Below are 4,998 nucleotides of genomic sequence, written 5' to 3'. Positions count from 1 at the left end.
TTGTAAAGCATACAAGTCGTTAGCGCTTGTATGCAGAGCTTTTCTGCAAATTAAAATTAAATAGATTTAATTTAATTCTAAAATTTTACTTTTATATTGAGGGTTGTCATAACTATACCTAAGAGTATATATATGGTCCAATGGCTGGCCCAAAAAAAATTTTTCTGCAAGTTCATTTGTTGGTTTAATCTGGATTATATTTACGAAAAATTTACATATATTTTGCATGAATCTATTCGCATTCTCCCAAATTAATCCTTAAACACTATAAATAAAGGACTTGTAACACATGCTCAAGGTATACTTCTAATCTTTATATCTCATTGTCTATCCCTAACTTAAATATTTGAGTCTCTTATAAATATACTCACATCTCGTTAAGATGTCAACTCCAAGCAAAATAATTTGTCACAATTTTGTGTTTCAATCTTAAAAATCAATAGTAATTTTTTCGTCACTTCAATTACTAATTATATCAAAATTTGTTTGTGTGCCATATTAAATAACACTACATAAACTACAGTATATACTTGACTATTCTAATTGACTGTTACTATAAAAAATTTATTTGATCTAATTTTATAAATTTATAATGTTAGTAGTTAATTAGGACTATTAAGTGTGTACTATAATATTATTTAATGTGTTATATCAGTAAACATTATTAACAACAAAAGTGACACAAAAACTAATATAACTAATTTAAAATTTTTTTAAAAATGAACTTGATTAAAAAATTATTTAAAAATTAATTTAAAAAAAATGATTATTAAAGAATAAATTTGAATATTTATTCGTGAAAATGGATAATATTACCCAAAAGGGCATACAAGGGCGATGGATTGGAAGTAGTAAAATGGCTTTAAAGGGTCAACGTCCATTACTTCATGTTTAAGCCGTCAAGTACATAAGAAAAAGCCAGTAGTTGCCGACCTTCATCTTTCATGTTAACGCGTGTTTGGCCTTTTCTTTTGTTTTTGTTTTGTTCGAATTAAATTCTCATTGAACCAAATCTACGGCTTTTTCCTTGCTAAGATTATAATAATGATATTTAACAATGCTTCTAAGCAGATATTATCTTTAGGGGCACCAGGCGAATGTTAGGACTAGCGAGGTAATAAGGATCATATACTATGTTATTATTCCATTTAAATTCAAAGTCAACTTGTTTTAATTTGCTTCTTAGTATTACCTGTTTCGTGCTCTTCTGGTTCTTGCCCTATCCCATGCGGGTGTTATATGTTAATTCATTTTAATATACTACTAAAATCAAATAGAGCATAAAAAAAAGCTATTGTTACTAATGATGGGAAGAAGATTCTGTTTTTTTTCCAATTATACCTGCATCATGCAACTGAGAGGGGTGGGGGAACTTGTTAATCAACGAAACAAACTATTAAAAAAGTAAGGAGTTGGTAATGGGTATTAAAATGGTTGGCGAAGTACACAAGCAAGTACTGGTAAATTGGTTTTTGGGCGAAACTCTTAGTCCAAATGAAACAGGACTTTGGATTTTTTTTTTTTTAAATAATGTCAATAAACAATATAGGCCAACATCAATTTTATGTGGCATAGGAATTTAAGTTCTGAATTAATTTATTTTTGAAGAATATATACTTTCCAACTCCGCCTGTGCTACACTTGCGGTACATAACCAGTCCTAAGTCCGGATAAAGGAGGAGGGTTGTGTTGACAGCCAACATAGAAACTTAGTCGAATCTTCATTAAATGGATCAAAGACGTTATTGCGCTAAAGTTAGGTCGTTACCCGGAAGCAACGTGCTTACAGTGTCAAATGAGGAAGAGTCGCTACATCGGTACCCGAGTATAATGTTAAATGAGTAAGGAGTCCCGCATTTTCGTGAACAGATAAGGATAAATAAGCTAGTTCACAAAGAAAAAGGTAAAAGTAAAGATCGGAACGATAGAAGGTTGAGATTTGGGACATGAAATATAGGCACTCTAACAGAAAAATCCATAGAAGTAGTGAATACCATGACAAAGAGGAAGATTAACATCATGTGCCTACAAGAAACAAAATTGGTCGGCGCGAAGGCTAGGGAGTTGGATACCTCCGGATTCAAACTTTGGCATACAGGAAAGGTAAGAAATAGGAATGAGGTAGGTATTATCGTGGATAAGTAGTGGAAGAAGGACATAGTGAATGTCAAGAGGGTAGGTGATTGGATCATCTCTATCAAACTTGTGGTTGAAGGAGGTACTTTTCATGTGATTAGCGTCTATACACCTGCAAGTGGGTTCGGATGAGCAACACAAGATAAGGTTTTGGGAGGATCTACAGAGTTTGGTCCAAAACATACCTTCGAGAGATAAGATTTTTTTAGGAGGAGATTTAAGTGGCCATGTTGGAAGAGAAGTGACTGGGTATGGAAGTATTCACGGAGGCCATGGTTTCGAGGCGATCAATATCGAGGGTAAAACTATTTTGGACTTTTTCACAGCCTTTGACCTTCTCGTCGTATATACATGTTTTAAAAAGAAAGACGAACATCTTATCACCTATAGAAGTGGCTTGACAAACTCTCAAATCGACTTCTTTTTATTGATGAGAGTCGACCGAAAATTTTGCATTAATTGTAAAATTATTCCGAAAGAGGGTTTAACAATACAACATAGGATACTCGTCATGGATTTTTGTGTTGAGTAAAAGTTAAGAAAAAGATATCATATGAAGAACCCAAGGACGAGGTGGTGGCGGATGAAAAGTGAGGAACAAAGAAGTTTTCTAAGACGAGTAGGAGAAGAGGCAAAGTGGGAAGGGAATGGAAGCACGGAGGAAATATGGAGGGAGATGGTAGAAATTATTAGAAAAACAACAAAAGAAAGTTTTGGTGAATCTAGAGGGATTGGAACAAGAGACAAAGAGTCCTAGTAGTGGAATGCGAGTGTATAAGAAAAAATAAAGGCAAAAAGAGTGTGATTTATCTTTATGCCGCAATGCAGATAATTGAAAAAAATGTAAGGCGACTAAGAAAGAGACAAAAGTGGCTGTAAGTGAAGCAAAATAAGAGCATATGAGGATCTCTACAATTCTTTAGGCACGAAGAAAGTAGAAAAAGGTATATATAGAATCGCAAAGAGTCGTGAAAAGAAGAACGATAAATTTTGATCAGGTTAAGTGCATATAGGATAAAGATAGAGAAGTTTTGGCTCAAAATGAGAAGAATAACAAAAGATAAAAGAGCTACTTTTACAAGTTATTTAATGAAGGACAGAAGACTCTTCCGAGTCTTGGTCGGTTATGCGCGATGGAAGAAGATATAAAACTTCGACTACTATCGAAAGATTCGAGACTTCGAGGTAAAAGATGATCTAAAGCGGATAAAAAATGGCAGGGTGTAGGACCCGATAATATTCCGATTGAAGTTTGGAAGAGCTTTGGAGATAAAGGCATCGGTTGGTTAACCAAACTTTTTAATGAGATTTTATGGTAAAAAAAATGCCGCATGAGTGGAGAAAGAGCACCTTGGTACCTATCAACAAGAATAAGGGGGATATACAGAGAATATAGAGGGACCAAGGTCATGAGCCATATCATGAAGTTATGAGAAAGGGTGATAGAACGGAGGTTGAGACAAGAGACACAAATAAAGGAAAATCAATTTGATTTTATGCCAGGTAGATCCACCACTGAAGCTACATATTTGTTAAGAAGGACAATAGAGAGGTATCGTAGTAATAAAAGGGATCTATATATGGTGTTTTTTTATTTGGAAAAAGCATACGATAGGGTGCCAAGGGAGGTCTTATGGAAGGTTTTGGAAAGGAAGAGAGTAAGGATTGCATATATTCATGCGATTAAAGACATGTATGATAGGGCTACAACTAGTGTGAAAACTCAAGGTGGTGTGACAAAGAAATTTTCTATTGGTACAGGATTACACCAGCGATCATCCTTAAATCCATACATTTTCACATTAGTCTTGGAAGTACTCACAGAGTATATCCAAGAACCTGTGCCATTGTGCATACTTTTTGCAGATGATATCGTCCTTATAGAAGAGTCAAGGGAAGATCTAAATAAGAAGTTGGATTTATAGAAAAAAAACTCTATAAGTGTATGGTCTGTGCATAAGCCATAGCAAGACGGAATATATGAAATGTAAGTTCGGCTGTCGAAAGAAAAACCCTAATATAGAGGTGAAGATTGGAGAAAATATCCTACGAAAAGTTAAAAGTTTTAGATATCTTGGGTGCATCATACAAGATAATGGAGAGATTGAACAGGATGCAAATCATAGGATCCAAACCGGTTGGTCAAAATGGTGGAGTGTGTCTGATTTTATATGTGACAAAAGAAGTGTTTTTAAAACTTAAAGGTAAATTTTATTGTACTGCTATCAGACCGGCTACGTTTTATGGTACAGAGTGTTGGGCGGCCGAAGAGAAGCACAAACATAAGTTAAGTGTGGCAGAGATGAAGATGTTGAGATGGACGAGTGGTCATACGCGATTAGATAAAATAAGAAAGAGAGAGAGAGAGAGAGAGAGAGAGAGAGAGAGAGAGAGAGTTGGAATAACACCTATCTTGGAAAAGATGGTAAAATTACATCTTAGGTGGTTTGGACATGTGAGAAGAAGACTGACAGAACACCCAGTCAGAAGGGTAGATGAGATGAAAGATGGACAAAGAGTGAAAGGCCAAGAAAGGCCATCCAAGTGGTCAAATAAAATCTACATGTAAACAGTCTCTTTATAGACATAATACATGATAGAGTTTAATAGCGTCGTTTGATCCATGTAGCCGACTCCACCTAGTGGGACAAGACTTCGTCATTGTTTTTGTTGTTGTTAAAGAGTATATACGTTCCATCTGATTTTATGCACTTCAACATACATGTAACAAATTAAAAGTTTAATAATTCAATTATAAGATGGTCAAACAAAATTTATGTGTAAAACATCTCATGACAAACATAATTATTTTTGTAATAATTAATAAAATTAATAAAATTGATTAATTTTTTAAAACTAGTA

The sequence above is a fragment of the Arachis ipaensis genome, chromosome B01 (assembly GCF_000816755.2).
Source record: "Arachis ipaensis cultivar K30076 chromosome B01, Araip1.1, whole genome shotgun sequence".
In the NCBI taxonomy this organism is placed as follows: domain Eukaryota; kingdom Viridiplantae; phylum Streptophyta; class Magnoliopsida; order Fabales; family Fabaceae; genus Arachis; species Arachis ipaensis.
This window is presented reverse-complemented; position numbering follows the sequence as displayed.